The 16894-nt window shown below is 43.0% G+C and overlaps 1 protein-coding gene across 2 annotated transcripts in view; it reads left to right on the forward strand.

Moving 5' to 3' along the window:
* The window catches only part of INSC (inscuteable homolog (Drosophila)), a 133987-nt gene that overhangs the window by 2551 nt on the left and 114542 nt on the right, over positions 1-16894 (forward strand). The window contains exon 1 of one of the 2 annotated variants that reach the window (XM_011956267.1): positions 52-117. The exons of the other annotated variant lie outside the window; for it this stretch is intronic. The gene's annotated coding sequence lies outside the window, so the exon portion shown is untranslated. Of the gene's footprint in view, positions 1-51; positions 118-16894 lie in introns of those variants that run through there. 2 annotated transcript variants of the gene reach the window in all.

Raw genomic sequence — 16894 nt, forward strand, 5'->3', positions numbered from 1 at the left:
AGGGGCGGCCCCTCAGGCTGGGCCGGCAGAGCTGCTACTTCGCGCGCGGCCTCTGGAGCTCCAACTGCGCCCTGCCACCACTGGCCGCACGCACCACCCGCCTTTCTCGCACGCTAAGTAAGTAGACAGCTCCCCTAGCTGGACTCAGGGGCTGGTGATGCCTCTGCCAGCCTAGTTGGGAACAGTGCAGATTTGTGACTAATTGGATAGTAGGTGTAAATGTGTCAGTGGGAGTGCTTGTGAAGGGGAGCTTGTGCCAGTGTGAGGGAGTGTGTCTGGGTGGGATGTCCACATGTGGAATTTTCTAGCATGCGCCCTAGGGTGTGAGTGTGGGTGAACGAGTGTTTCAGAGTGTGTCTGGTGGCCTGGAGTGGGCCACAGGTGTCTGTCTGTGTGGCACCTGCTGCCCTGGGCGGACTGTGTCTGTACCTGTGGAAATGCCTTTGTGTGTGTGTGTGGCAGGAAGACCTCCAGGTGAGCTGAGCCAGTCTGCATGTGGATGAGTGGATGTGCCAGAGTGAACCCAGGAAGGCAGAAGCTGGGGCTAGGGAGTGTTATCTGAACTCAGGCTTTCTAAGGTGACCTGACTTGTCCCCAGCTGGGGTGTCTTCTCTGTGGGTCATTCGGCTTTGGTTTCTCAGGGCTTGGAGCAGGACAGAAGCTCAGCCCTCACACAACACTGGAGTGAATGTGACTTTGACTGACCCAATCTGGCTAGACCAGGGTCAGGGAGACAGCTTGTGGGACCCCACTCTTAAACCAGGAGAAGAGGCAGGAGGTCAGGGGATGAGTAGACAAGATGGCCATGGCCACCCACAAACACTCGCAGGGCACCCACGCTCACATGCTCAGCATACACGCATTCCTGTCCATTGCATCAGTCTTGCGCACACTCTTCTCAGGATAGCCACGCAACCATTCACATACTTTCAACATGTATACTTGTGGACAGTGACATGTATGCAACATGCACCCACTTTGTTCAATGAATATGCACAAATGTATTCCTGGTGTGGCCCCACCCTCAGCCTCTAGCCTCCTCCGACTTTTGCCCCTTTTAACCTATATTTTATACCTCTGACAATGGGTCCAAGAAACTGGCCTCAGTGGGGAATATTTTAAGTCAGGGACTTTGGCTGCAGGGATCAGGGCAGATGGTGATATGGTGCCTTTGACGGGTTCTGTTTAATCTGAAACTGAGGCTGTCCATGGAGCTCAGCCAGAGAGCATCTTGTCCCTTAAGCTCTGCGACTTAGAAGCGGTGTTTGCCCTTTTAGAAGTGAAAACTTCCGAACACTGCCTTTGGAAGGCAAGCCGGGTCAAGCTGGGATCTGAGACAGAGCTCAGCATATGTAATTTGCTCCGTGCTGTAGTTTATACTCTGGATTACACTTGCTGCAGAGAAGCAGCGACCCTTCTGGGCTGGGTCCCAGGGCAACCATTTGGCAGGGAGGACAGTGAACTGAGCTAGGCTGATTCCTTTTTTTCTTTGGTTTCATTCAACCCTACTTTGAGTCTCCCTCCCACAGGCTGGTGGGGGGATGGCATTTGCTCTCTCCTCTCCTTTCTTCCAGTAGTTATGTTTTTTTCTGGACAGAAACTCCTCCATGACTTCCTCCCCGCGGTGACCACTGGGCACACACCATACAGCGCTTGGAAGAGTAGGTGCCCTAAAATACCAGCAGAGTGGTGGTGTTATTCTTCTTAGTAGAGTTTCTAGAGCTGTTCTATCATGGCTATTCCCTTCTGAATACTTCATTGAGGTACTCAGACTAAATGTGCTCCTTCAGTTGGGAAGTTAGAAAGATGGTATTGAGTTTCTTTCTCTCTCTCTCTGCCCCCCTTCCCTCTTTCCTTTCATTTCCTTTCGTTTCCTTTCCTTTCCTTTCCTTTCCTTTCCTTTCCATTGACTGAGTCTCACTCTATTGCCCAGGTTGGAGTGCAATGTCATGATCTCAGCTCATTGCAACCTCCACCTCCTGAATTCAAGTGATTCTCTTGCCTCAGCCTCCTGAGTAGCTGGGATTACAGGCACCTGCCACCACGCCTGGCTAATTTTTGTATTTTTACTAGAGATGAGGTTTCTCCATGTTGGCCAGGCTGGTCTCAAATTCCTGACCTCAAGTTGTCTGCCTGCCTAGGCCTCCCAAAGTGCTGGGATAACAGGTGTGAGGCACCATGCCTGGCCTGAGTTTCTTCTGTCTTAATGCCTATGGTTTGGTCTAAGGGGTGACTAAGCTCTCACCCACCAACTCCTCTAATATGCAGGAGAGCAAGTTGGGTTCAACTGCTTTCTGAGGGGAATGCTGGGATCTATCTTTTCTTTGGCCTGATCCTACACCTGACCCTTGGGAGTGGTTAAAAAAGGGCAGGCTGTGGTCAGTCCAGCAGAATAAAGGTGGTGGGGAAGGAATTATTTTCCCGTTGTGCTTCCCTTTTCACTCTGGTTGCTGGGAAGCTCTTAGTCCATCATATTGTTCTGTTGTAATAACTGTGTTAGTTGGAACCATTGCTTTGACTTCTAATTTCTGCTTTATCAACTTTATAGAATACACATTTTTAATTGTAAACTTCCACTTCCTTTGTTGAAGGAAATCAGAACAAATAAACGAAAAATCAGCAATTAAGCATTCTATTGGTCTCTGGGAATGGGAACCACACTGAATTTTCTTGGGACATCCTCAATTTCAAATACATCATCTGGTTTTCAAACCATATGTCTCAATTTGGTTTCTGTACCTTTGGACTCTAGTTGGTGACGATGTCTTGGAGGTTTTTTTCCTGGTAGCTCTGGGACATAATGCCCATCTCTGTGCTGGCTCAGACAAGGGGGATAGTTGAGAATGAATTGGGCCATTGATAAACACCCCCTGCTCTGAGTGTTTCAGCTGCTAGCTCTTCCTTGTCTCAAAAGCTCAAGTGTCTGGGTGCCTGAAGGAGTTTGACCCTTGCCCTAAGCTTGGCCCTGGCCCCACAGCCACCCCTTCCTAATGTGACCCTGCCTAACTCAGGGCTCTGCTGGAAGGTCTGTGTCTCTTGGATCTGAGCCCTCCCCCAGTATGGACCACAACATCTCTGATCAGGGATGGCCCTTGTGGAACTGGAGCTTGGGATGAGAGCTTGGACTTAAGAGTGTGGAGGAGCACATGAAGGGCTTTACTGCCTCCTTGCCTGGGTCTGTGAGGCCATGGGCCAGTGCTCAGCACTTTATCCTTCCTCATATGGTGTCTCTAGTTTGCTAAGTGGTCAGGGAGTCATTTGTCACCTCTTACCTGCAGAGGTGCACTTCGTCTGAATGCAGGGCAGGGCTCTAGCCACATTGCAAAGTTGGTGAAACTTCTAATTCACTCCAAGACAAATTATTTTATGCTGCCTAAGGCCATTCATGTTTGGAAAGGAGAAAGCTGGAGGGTAAAACTTAGCAACAAAGAATGATTAGAATAACTCAAATGGTGGGCTTTCAGGCACTGCATTTGGGGTCCTGCTTCTCAGTATGTGTTATGTCAACCCAAGCTGGTAGCCGTTGCCTGCCTTCAAGATGCATCCTCCCAGAAGCATTTGATCACAAGGTAGGAAAGAGGAAATCCCCTGTGGCCTGGTACTAAGTAATGTGCTGGTCACCTGGTATGGGTGAAGTGTTTGTTCCTTCCCAGATAAATGCCATCTTAAAAAGGTAAGACTAGGACCGGAGCACATCTCTGCTGAATTTTCACACTATTTAGACTCTGGTTGGACCCTGGGCTTTAAGCTCAACCAAGTGAAAACAGACTTAAAAGCCAGCAAGAGCATTGTGTGAGATGGTTAGGACTTCTGTGCAGGAAAGGCAACTCATAGTAACTCACGTTTATTTATTATCGACTACTGTCCAGCTTCCTTTTTAGGCTCTTTCCATCTTTTTTTTCATGAAACCTCTATACCAACCCTATGAAATAGTTAAGACGATTTTAAATATAAGGAAACTGAAACACAGCAAGGCTAAACAACTAACCCAAGGTCAGAGCTAGCAAAGATTGCTTTCCAGATCTGTCTAACTCCAGAGTGTGTAGTGAATGTCCACTGACCACAAGAGATGCCAGCAACTCCCTCATTTCAAAGACTTTCAAAGCAGGAAAAACTACTCCTTTGGGCAAATTGGGGAATGAGGCTAAGGGCTTGACTTCTCTGTCTGTCTTCAGGACCTGAACGTGATCAGCATCATTGGCCTTTCCAGCCTCAGCTGGAGACTATTGCTGTGTAAGAAGCAGGGATTGAAGGGGTGGGAAAGGCCTCCTGGGCTGTGCAGGGATCTCTCCCCTTGCCTTTCAACTCCCCACCAGCATGGAGTGGGCAGTGTTGAACTTCTGTGCCTTCACTTTTTCCTGGAGCAACCTCTGTCCTAGGAACCAAGCCTCTGCCCAGACTCTGCCATCTGACTGGCCTGATCTCCCCTCCCCCAGTTCCAGGGTATCCTCAGCGCCAAACTCTGGGGGCATCCTGGATGCTTTGAGGATGTCTCAGGGCAGATTAGACTCTGTTTGGTGTGATGCAGTGTCTGTAGGTGTCAGCAGTTTGGCTGGGTAGTTGTGTATAGTGTTCACTTTCTGCTGGAGAAATGAAGGTTTTGTCTTACAAACCAAATATTCTGGTTTTGGAAACCATGTGAAATGTGGCCTGTGGTTGGAGGGTGTAAACTGTGTTTTGGGTCTGTGTGTGGTGCTGGATTTAAAGACACTGTTGAGGGACAGAACAATCGGCTCAGGCCATCTCACTTCTTTTGATGGAGGGTCAGAGGTGAGCAGTACATACTGGCAATGTGCGGAAAAGAGAGCATGGGCTTTGCAGCCAGATGGATCTGACTTGGAGCCTCAGTTTCCTCATCTGTAAAATGGGGTTCCTCGTAAGGTAATGTGGTGCTAGAACTGGAAAGTCTATTTGAAATTCAGTGTCTGGCATAGAATAGGCAAACTGTAAAGTGCAATATCCTTCTTTCCTATGCCACCCACTTTCTGTGAAAGAACACTGGACTGATTGGCACAAGATCTGGATTCCAGCTCTGACTCAGCCTTGGGCACACTGTATTATCTTGGGTTAAGTCGCTTACCCTCTCTGAGCCTCCCTTTCCTGGTGCATAAAATGAGAGAACTCATTTCTCTCACTTCTCTGCAGTTTCTGAGGATAATGAAAGAGAGTAAAGTTAAGGGTTCTCTTGGAAGATGCAGAGAGTACAACCAAAACTGATTCATTTATTCATGCCTCAGTATTAATTGAGATCTTTTACTGTGCCAGGGTCTGTGCAAGGGGCTGGGGGTAGAGGTAAGTTGGAATATCCTGGGCTTCAGGTAGCAATCATACCATATGGCAAGACAGACTTGTAAACAAATAAAGGCCTGTCTGGGGGGCGTGATCAAAGCAGGTACTGGAGACTCTAATGTAGCAGCAAGGAAGTGTTGTCTCCAGTTGGGGCAGTCAGAGAGGCCTTCCCAAAAGTGTGAGTACTTGGTGTGGATCTTGAAAGATAACAGGAAGTTGCCAGGAAGAGGAGGATATTGTGGGTAGAGAGACCAGCATGTGCGAGGGCATACAAGTGTTGCCTACTGTGGTAAGTCTGGGGAACTTTAAGCAGTTGGCATAACTGGAGCCTATGGTGTGGGTGGTCAGTAGTGTTGGCGATGAGATGGAAGATGTTACAAAGAGCTTTGTATGGAGTCCTGTCTGGATTGCTGTCCTGAGATGTTTAGACTTTTTGTCATATTTATGGGCAAGCACTGAGGTATTTTAAGAAGGGAGGGACATGGTTGGATATTCACTTATTCATTCAACAAACATTTATTGAGTACTTCCTATTTTTATGTCACTTTAAATTTTGACATATCAAATATAATAAAAATGTATAAGAGTTGTATAAGAAATCCCTCTTTATCCATGTCTCAACTGTTTACATGATCTTCCATTTACTTTATTATTTTCATTCTCTCCAATCATACAAAAATATTATTTTTATTATTTGCATACATTTTTATTGTTTATATAATTTATGTTTTACTGTATATTTTAATATATTTATTGTTTGTTTTATTATATATGAATACATATTAAAATGTTTATATTTCTGATCAGTTGAGGAGAGATTGGAGACATGATGCCTCTTTAGCCCCCATATGTTAAGTATATATTTTCTTAAAAAGGATATTCTCTTACCACAGTGCAATTCTGTCCTAATAATGTCTTTATGGCTCCCCCATCTCTCTCACCTCAGTCGGGATCTAGTCCACAGATTGCATTTAATTATCATGTCTCTTTAGTCTCCTCGAATACAGAGCAGTTCTTTTGCTTTATTTATTTAGTTTTTGAACTTTATGTTTTGAATAGTACAGGTCAGTTATTATGTGGAATATCTATCAATTTGGTTATTGTTGATGGTTCCACATGACTAGATTCAAGCAATGCATTATGGGCAGGAATACCACTGCAGTGAGGTTATGTCCTCTCCAGTTTTCATATCACCAAGCACATGATGTGGGGATTGTCCCAGTGCTGGTGATGGGAGCTTTTATCACTTGCTTAAGAATAATGTCTGCCAGTTTCTCCACTGAGAAATTACTATTTTTCTCTCTGAAATTAATAAGTAATTGGTGGCGAGATATTTTGAGACTATGTATAAGCTGTTCCTTATCAAACTTATACCCACTGATTTTAGCATTGTTGATCATTTTGAATCAATTATTTCTTCCATATTTAGTAGTTGGCATTCTACTTTAAAAAAATCTTTCCCCTCTCCCTCCCTTCCTATCACTAGGGTCTCATGAATTCTTCATTTATTCAATGGGTTATAAATCAATTATTATCTTTATTTTATTTCAATGTTCACATTGTCCCAAACTTGATTAGTGGGAGGCTCTGCAAGCTGGTTTTCTTTGTTTTTGATGCATCCCCACAATTCTCTATGCTCTTCCTTACTATTCGCTATAGCAAGAAGTTACAGGCTCAGTTTCCTTTCTGTGCTACAGCCCTGGAATTAGCCATTTGTCTGAAGAGCACTAGATCCTTTTAGTGGAAAATGGTATTTAGAAACCAAGATTTTTAAAGGCCACCTGTGCTCCTTGTGATTGGTGTGTCATCATTTATATGCTGTCTTAGCAAACAGAGTTAGGACATATATGTATATTTATTTCTCCAATCAACCAATATAATACATTGTTACATGTTTTTAGAAGAAAAAGCCCAAAGACTGCAATAGAGAGTAATGGGGTAGGAATACTTTAGATTAGGTGGTTAGAAAGGGCCTCTTTCAGGAGGCAATATTTAGGAAGACAGCATGAGGTGGGTGGATGGATTGGAAGAAGAAAGAGCCTGGAGATTGTTTTAATTATTCACACAGTAATTACCAGGGCCTGAACTAAGTTCAAATGGAGAGGAGGTAGAATTCAATAGGACACAGTGACTGGTGAATGCAGAAAGTGAGAGAGATGAAGGAGTCTGGGGGACTCCCAGTTTGATGCCTCAAAGGCCTCTCAAACTCAATGTGTCCAAAACAGAATTTCTGTCATTCTTCATCATACTAAAACCCGGTCCTCTTCAGATATTTCAGATTTCGTTGAATGACTCCTTCGTCTGGGTAGCTGCACAAGTCAGAGAGACCTGAAGGTCATCCTCAACACCTCTCTCCCTAAAAACCCACATCCAATCCATCCCCATATCTTGTTGATACTAGCTTGTAAATATCTCTCAAATCTTTCACTTCTCTCCATCTCCACCAGCATCACCCTAGTTCATGGTACCATCTTCATGTTTCTAGGGTACCACAAGAGCCCCCGGTCCCCCTATATCCATACTGGTTCCCCTCCAATTTGTTCTCCACACAGCAGCCAGAGCACATTTCAAAACTCAGCTATGTTCATATCATTTTCTTCCTTAAAAGTATGTTAGTTGCTTCCTATTGATCTTAAGATAAAGACCACACTCTTTAGTAAGTCCTACGAGGTCTTGCTTGCCTGGCTCTGCTGCCCTCTCCGACATCTCCCTACCTAGCACTCTCTCCCTGGCTCTCCCTGCCACAATGGCCTCAGCTGAGTCTCTGTCCCTAGGGCTTGTTAGGCTCCTCCTGCCATAAGTCTTTGTATTTGCTGTTCCTCTGCTTAGAATGCTCACTCTTCCTGACTCCAACTACTGAATTCCTTCTTTACTCTCAGTTCTCAGCTGAGTTGTCACTTTCATAATCTTCAGGACCCGGTCCAATCCCATTTTATAAAGTTTTAAAACATCATGTATCTCCTTTAAGGCTTTATCATAGTTTTAATTTTACATTTATTTATGTAATCATTAAAGCTTACCTTCTCTATGTGATGATGAGCTTTGCGAGGGTTGGGACCATGTCTGGTTTTGCTCATTACTTTATCCTAGCAGGCATCATGTTACTGACACAGTACCATGTTACTGACACATGCCACAAATATATGTTGAACAAACGAATTAATGAAGATTTATCATCTGAGTAACCAGACAGATGATGGAACCATTCAGTGGAATAAAAAGGAGGAGAGAAGTAGATTTGAGGAGGAAAATGATAATTCATTTTGGGACACCTGGCATTTGGGGTGACTGCCAACAATATCTGTCCCTCAGAGACCTTACCATCTTCTGTACAAACAAATTAAGATGTCACTAAGGAGCTTTTGGGGGGCTGGCGACAGGTGACATCTAATTCCCAGATGATTCTAAGAAGGTCCTTGTGGGAGGTGGCTAAGTCACAAATGGCATCCTTGAGCTGTGGCTTCCCTATCTATCATTATCTCTGGTTTGTAGAGCATACAGGAGATAGAAGGGGTTCCCAGTAGTCCTGACTTGGCTGCTTGGGTACTTGCATAAAATATCTTTACAATCCTATGAAAGACTCCTTGGAACTTTAGTTACTTTATGATTCACATTTGTCAGGAGCTGCCAACCTCCTTCCTACCTCTAACACTGCACTAGACATAGGCTTAAAGGAATACAGAAAGTAGGTCTTACTAAGCCCAGTAAGCCATCCTTTCAAAGATGTCATCAGCACTAGGACAGATGGCCCTTTCCATCCCTCTGACTCACTTACTCTTACATTCCTCACTCACTCATTCAACTTTCTATCTCATCTTGTTCATTCGGTCACTTACCCACACACCCGTCTGTCACCCACCTATCCATCCATGAACAAGAGTTTATGTTGGATTTATAGCAGGACTCAAGGCTAATGCATTATCTTCAGTCCCACTCCTTTATCCCTCTTTTCTGTGGTTCTCACAGCTCAGAATCCCAGGCAAGGAGACTGTCAGGGGTTGGAGAGATGTCACTGTGCTAGTCTAGGGCTGGGCTGGGTATGATTACAGGGTGTTAGCAGGAAGAGTGGAAGACCAGAAGTGGCCACACTGATTACTCCTCTTGGCTCATTGTCTGCTTTTCTGGCTTCCCTTCTTTCATTGGTGATGAGAACTTAGGGATTAGGTAGATATAAGGTAGATATAAGGCAGACTGGACTTCACAGAGGTATTAGGGGGCTCTGGCCTTAAGGGAAATAGGAACACAGCTCCCTGTGAGCCCTATGGTGGAAAACGTGATGCTTTTGTTTTCTTCTTCATTTTAGAATACGATTGCACTTGAACCCTGTGGGATTTGCAGAGAGGCTATGGGAGGGTGGGAGAGCAGGATTTTAAAATGTGGCATTTAGAAACCAGGCAGTAGACTAATCCTGGCCCCATCCCCCTAGAAGCTGCTCTTTCAGTTCTCTTAGGCTTGTCATTTACAAAGAGCTCCCTAGAATGTGTGCTATCCATCTGCTTCGGCGGCCGACGGGGCTGGAACTGAGTAGGCATAGGACAATGACAGCCACATCAGATAACAGCATCTTGGAAAAATGCTCGAAGGTTGCAAGGGTCTAAGTTACAGACTCATTCACTCATTCCTGCCCTCACGAATTCATTCATTTATCTACTTAGTACCTACCTAGTAGGTGCCATGTTTAATTCTCAGCCCTGGAGACATGACAGTGAGCAAAACACATATTTCATGCCCTTGGAGGATTTGGTTTGGGAAGAGAGACAGTAAAGAGGGTATATACACCATACAAAGTGTGAATACCATGGAGAAATAGAGAGAATAGTAAGGGAGCTCCAAGGGTGGGAGGGGGTTTATACATTTATACAGGGTCAGGAGGTTTTCTCTGATAAGCAGGCATTTAAACAGAGGCCAAGAGGAAGCTATGTGAATACTTGTTGGAAGAGGAGCCAAATAAAGAGAAGAGTAAGTGCAAAGGCCCTGAGGCATGGTTGAGAAAGAGCTTGCCGGTTCATATGATTGGAGTTAAGTGAGGGATGGGGAGAGTTGAAGGAGTTGAGATCAATGCAATAATGGGTGCCAGCTCATGAAGGCTCTGGTGGGTGATTTGAAGAACCTTGGCTTTTGATATGAGTGGAATAGTGAACATTGAAAAGTTTTGAAGAGAGAAATGACATGCTATAGCTGCTATGAAAATAGTAGATTGTTACTGGGAGGAGAAATGCATTAGGAGCCTATTATAGTGATTTAGGTGAGCAATGATGGTAGCTAGGACCAAGGTCCATTTATTCATTCGTTTAGCCTCCATTTCATTTTTTATTCTACAGATGTCTCTGTAACTCTGCCTGCCTACATATGAGGCCCCTTAGCACTTTGCATCCATTCCTCTGTCCGCCCCACTCCCATGATCTGTCCAGCTATCCTCATTGCTTTCAACAAGTCTTTACCGGCTACTTGGAGAGTGTTGGGCCAGATGCTGACTAATATGGGCATATTCTTGTGGAACTTTGGCTGTCTCAGGGAGACAAGATGCATCCGTGGGAGATCACCAGTCAACTACAAAACCAAGCAAGTCTCTCAGGCTCAGGATGAATGGTGTCAACACTTCAGTGTTTCAGGAACCCTGTGGGCTGGAGGTCAGAGTAAGCATCTGGGTCGAAGCCACATTTAAGCTGAATCTTGACAGGTGGGGAGGCCAAGTCAGTCCTGAAGAATAACAGGAAAGTTGCTCTGAAGCTTGAATGTAAGGGGCATGTTGGGGAATACTGGGTGGTAATGCTAAAAGGAGGTGGTGTGGGCTGGAAACAGGATCTAGAGAGGAACAAGCACCAGGCTAAGGAGTTCACATCTGAGTTGAGAGAGTTTGGGGAGACACAGGTTTTCACGGAGATTTTACAATGAGAGCCGTGTTTTAAGAGGCTGAAACTAAAATCAGATGAAGGAATAATAGGCTGGGGACTCAGAGAGCAAAAAGACAATGGACTTGTGTGAACCTGTTTGGCCTTTAGGCCAGGACTTCTGGGGCAGCTCCTAGATGCAATGGTGTGGGGCTTTATGGCTAACATAAACAGCAGGATATGGTACTGGCAGTTCCTTGGACAAACCCTACATGTCTCCTATAACTCAAAGTCACCCTTGAGCAAAGAACACAGAGAAGCCTGGGTTCTGGGAAGAGCGAGCTGGAGAAAAATGTTCAGGTCTGGGCTCTGGTCATGAATGACTCTTTTAGAAGCTTCTGGGGTCACTGGATTGTAGGAACATTAGATTCAGAGCAGGAGCTCATCTAATTCAGCCCTCTATTCTTATAGATGGGAAACTGGAGGCCCAGAGAAGGGGCATATATTGTGTAACGCACTATAGAGCACTTGTTTAGAGAAAGGTCAAGCATCTCATTGAACTCATGCTGGAGGAATTTCTATGTTTTATTTAATTATTCATTTACATATCTCTTTCAATGGAAAAATAAAATTCTAAGAATAAGAAAATTGTTCTGTTCATCTCCTCTCTCATCTAGCTGGGCCTTAATACAGAGCAGATGCTCTGCCTGACCCTCAGGATCACAATGTCTCCCCTCTCGACCCGGACAAAAGCAGGGTGTTAGGCTTGTCTCAGAGCTGGCCAGATGTGGAATCAGAAAGAGCTGCCTGTGGATGGGGATAGAGCCTGACTCTGAACCCCTTATGTACTCGTGAGGCTTGGCCTGTGACTAGTTTCTATCTCAGCTATGTCCTTGGTGACATCTCACTGGTGGCCATGATCATGGCTGTTGCCATGAAGGGGCCTGCTGAGAGAGGGGAGAGGGAGGTTTTGGTGTGGTGAGGGGATATCTTGTGCCTGAGGCCACTGCAAGAGGAGAAAGCCTCTGCCCAGCCAGAGAGAGAGCAGCCCACAGGGAGATTAACAGCCTTAGATGGGCACCTAGGATACATATTTGGGGCTTAAGGCCATTGCTTGGTCTGGCCTGAGGTTGCACCTGCAGGGACTTCACCAAACTCACATATTTGTTCTCTTGCTGTCCTATGAAGCTTAAAGCCACTTCTTTAAGAGTAGCCTCTCCGTGCAGTCTGCAAAAGTCTATGGCTTAACATCAACAAGATTTTAAACCGAAGTGTCTTTTGATATACCTCTATCCCTGCATTTAGGATCCTAGTGGGGAGGGCTGAAGCTGGAGAGTTCTTGAAAAGTCAGAGGCCTTTGGGCCATAGATCCTGCCAGTCCAGGCACCATGGTTCACGTCAATGCTGGATGGGTAATTGGTTCTTAAGCTCTTGGTCAGCACCCTGTCCTGTTTGTCTTGTGCTGTATACTTGGCAGAAGACTTCCACATGGAGAGGGGTGAGTTATACTGGTGAGCAAGCTTATTTGTAGGCACAGGAAAATAAGTACTCCCTCACTGTGTTCCACGTTCCTCAGAGAATATCTTGGGGAGGCAGTGATGGGGTCATTATGCCCTTCAGGGTAGCAATCTTAGATCAAGCAATGTGGATGGAACTTGGATGGGTAAAATTCTAGAAGGAGACTAGAAAGAACTTGGATTCACAACATGGTGAAACCCCGTCTCTACCAAAAATACAAAAATAAACTGGGTATGGAGGCGTGCACCTATAATTCCAGCTACTCGGGAGGCTGAGGCAGGAGAATCGCTTGAACCCGGGAGGTGGAGGTTGTAGTGAGCTGAGATCGTGCCATTGCAGCCTGGGCAACAGGGCAAGACTCCATCTCAAAAAAAAAAAAAAAAAAAAAGAAAGAAAGAAAGAAAGAAAGAACAAATGAACGAACTTGAGTTCTAATCTGGATTCTACCACAAATTTGCTGTGTGACTTGGACAAGTCATTTATCCTCTCTGGGCCTCAGTTTCTTTTTGTGCCAAGTACAGAGTTGAAAAAAAAAACACCATTTCTGAGAGCCTGTTTTGTATAACATTCCAGATATCTTACTTACATTATGCCAGTAGGAATTTTGGTTAGGACTCTGTCTTCTGGATTTCTATCCTGACCAAGGGCTGATTTTGCACTTTGCCTGAATTATACTTTTCACTCCTTTTGGTCTTTTAAGAGATTTATTTATTTATTTTTTCCACAGACCATATTGCCTAACAAAATCCCTCCTATTTTCATGGAATCATATAGGGATACAAAGCAGTGTCGTAATGTCATATCCATTATTATATTTTAATTTTTACAACAAATGTGCCAGGTAATCAAATATATATTATTATCCCCAGTTTGTATATGAGAAAAGAGGCCTAGAGAAGTCAAGTAACTTGACTAAGGTTACACAGTTAAGTTACTGGCAGAGCTGGGGCTAGGATGAAGGTTTCTTGGCTGCTAGTCTGTGTTTGGTTGTGCCACTTTTTGGACTTGGGAAGGGGCATCATAAGGACTTCATGGGGTAGGGCTTGTGGGATTCACTAGGTGACAGAATTATCAAGATGAGAGCACCTGCCACCACATACCTGTACCATGTAAGGTTGAAACGTTCTTAGCCTGGGGCAGCCCCCACCCACCTGGACCCAGAAGTGAGGGGTTAGACTGGCCCCTGTGCCCAGCTATGCAAAGATCGGGGCTGCAGATAGCCCTCTGTGGCAGCTTTTACTGACAATCCAGACCTGCTGTCTGCTGTATTAGCAGGATGGTGGGTATCTGGCCAGTGCCTCTTAGTTAACCTTCCCTTCTTCATTTTAAGAAGCTTTTTTATCTGCTTGGTCCTGGAGCTAGGCTGGCTCTTTCTGGCTGCAGAAAGGGGCTTTTAAAGTAACCCTCTTAGTTTATTTCTCTCTGGGCCAATCCAGCCAGATCTTTGCTTGGGGCAAGAGGGAGCCTCAAGGGTAGAAGTATATGAGCAAGAAGGAGCTCTCCTTTCACATACCAGTCAAGAACGACTGGACATCATCTGCCTCCCCAGCCCCGTTCACTTTCTATTTGTAATTTGGGATCTGTGTGTGTGAGCTCTGAATAGGTTGCCCCCCATCTTCCCCTCCTTTCTCGTTAATCAAGTTTCCATATTTTCTTGGGTCTATTTAGGGGCTTGCTGTTCTGTTCTCTATGTTTATTCCAGGGTCAATATCCCATTGTATTTATTAGTTTTTAAAAAGTCTTATGATCTGGCAGGAAAAGTCCCTCCAATTTTTTCCAGAAACATTTTGGCTACACATTTCAGATTCAACTTGTCAAGTTCTAGAAAAAATCCTATAGGGAGTTGATTGGAATTGGACTGAATATTTAGATCAGTTTATGGTGAATTAATGTTTCCCTATCATATATATGGTATTTCATATGCATGAATTATCTATTAACTTATCTCGGCCTTCTTTAATATCATTTAATAATGTTTTACAATTTTCTCGAGAAGGGACTTGCACATGTTAAGGTTCATTTCTATGGCCTTTGCATATTTTTGTTGCTTTGTTAATGACCTCTCTTCTAAATTTTACTCTGTTTATGCTGGTATCTATAACTATACTTGACTTTTGAATATTCATTTCTGACCAACTTTCTAAAACCTCATATCAATTAAAATAATTTTTTTGTAGATACCCTTTGATTTTCTACATAGAGAGTGAGGATGAATTGCTAGTTCATGTGTTTTCATAAGAATTAGGGAAAGGTACCGTGTCTGCAGAGACACAGACCCATGGATACCTGGCTTGCCAAGTGGACTGCAGCTCTGTGCCTGGTGGACCCAGCACTGTGTTGGGGTGGCTGGATGAACACAGCAGAGGCCAGTTTCAGACTCCTCACTCTTCTGGCTGTGTGCTGGTATGCACAGGCAGATGTGGCTGCCTGTGGAAAACCACATCAGCTGTAAATAATGACAGTTTTGTTTCTTCCCATTCTAATACATTTTCTTTCTTTCTACACTAGCTAAGATCTCTAGCACAATAATGAGTAGAAATTGTTGAGAGCTGGGCATCTTTATTTTGTTTCTGATCTCACAGGAAATGCTTTCATTCAACATGTCATCAAGTATACTTCTCGTGGTATATATTTTTTCTTGGTAGATACCCTATAATCAGTTTAAGGGTTGAGATGGTTATAAGGTTTTTTCCTTCTTTATGTTGTGAGTTTCACTGATCTGTTTTCTAATGTTAAAATAACCATGTATTTTTAGGCTAGATCCAACTTAGCCATGTTATACAATCCTTTCAGCATATAGCTGGATTTTGCTTGCTAGTATTTTGTCATATATGTTTCTATATAGATTGGCCTGTATATTTCCTTTCTTGTGTTGTTCTTGTTCAATTTTAGTATCAAAGTTATTTAAGTCTTATACAATCAATTGAAGTGTGTTTTCTCTTTTCCTATTCTGAGGAAGAGTTTGGTTATTTTTCCTTTAAATGATGTAAACTCATGCTTCTCTGGGCTTGGTGTTTTCCTTAGGGGAAGATTTTAAACTATTGATGAATTCTTTCAGTGGTTATAGATCTACTTTTTCTTGAATCAATTTTGGTAAATTGTATTTTCTAGGAATTTATCTAGTTTATTTATGTTTTCAATGATATTGCATAATATTCTCTTACCTCTGCTGCATCTGTAGAAATAAACCTCTTTTATTGCTAATATTATTTCCTCTTTTTTTTCTGACTTTTTTCCAGATCTTGCCAGCAGTTTGTCTATTTTATGTTTTCAAAAACCAACATTAGTCATTATGTTTATGTTTTGTATTTTGATTTGTGTTTTATTTAATGTTTGTTCCTGTCTTAATTATTTTCCTTCTGATACTTTCTTTAGAAGTATTTTCCTTTTATTTTTAAAGTTTCTTAAGTTGGAGATTATTATGTTGGAGAAGGTGGAGATTCTTTGAATTTTCAGATCTTTTTCTAATTTAAGTATTTAAATCTATAATTTTTGTTCTTAGTTTTATTTTATCTATATACATGATTTTTAATATGTGTATTTTCATCATCATTCAGGTTTATTTTCTAATTTCTGCTGTAATTTCTTCTTTGACCTATGGCTTGTGTCTTTAAAAATATATGACCATATGGGGTATTTATGTTGGGGTAGAGATTGCAACCCCAATGTCAATCTTTTGAAATTTGTTGAGGCTTGCTTTAAAGACTAGAAAGTAGTTGATAAAAAAAAAAAAAAGAATGATTCATGAGTACCTGAAAAGAATGTGTATTCTGGGTGTTCTATTCATGAACATTAAATCTGACTTAAATGTGCCATTCAAATATTCTATATCCTTACTGATCATTTTTTCTGCTTGATCTATCAGTTAATGACAGAATCGTGTTGAAATGTATGTGATTCAGGACTAGTTCATTTCTCCTTAAAGTCTTATCAATTTTACTTTGCATATCTTAAAGCTATGCTATTAGGTATATCCTCATTATTATATTTTCTCAATGGGCTGAACATTTAATTTTCATGTAGTGAATCTCTTCATTGCCTTAAAGTTTGTTTTGCATTATATGAATACATTAGCATCAGATTTCTTTAGGTAAGTATTTTCATGGTATATCTTTTGTGGCCTTTAAGTTTAAGCTATTTTAGGTCTTTTTGTTTTAGGGATACTTCTTGTAGCTAGCACATAGCATGCACAACTTCCAGCCCCCTCCATGTATTGCACCCTTAATAATCTCTGCTTAGAACTGGATAGTTTAGCT

Source organism: Colobus angolensis, unplaced genomic scaffold, assembly GCF_000951035.1.
Source record: "Colobus angolensis palliatus isolate OR3802 unplaced genomic scaffold, Cang.pa_1.0 Scaffold412, whole genome shotgun sequence".
NCBI classification, from domain to species: domain Eukaryota; kingdom Metazoa; phylum Chordata; class Mammalia; order Primates; family Cercopithecidae; genus Colobus; species Colobus angolensis.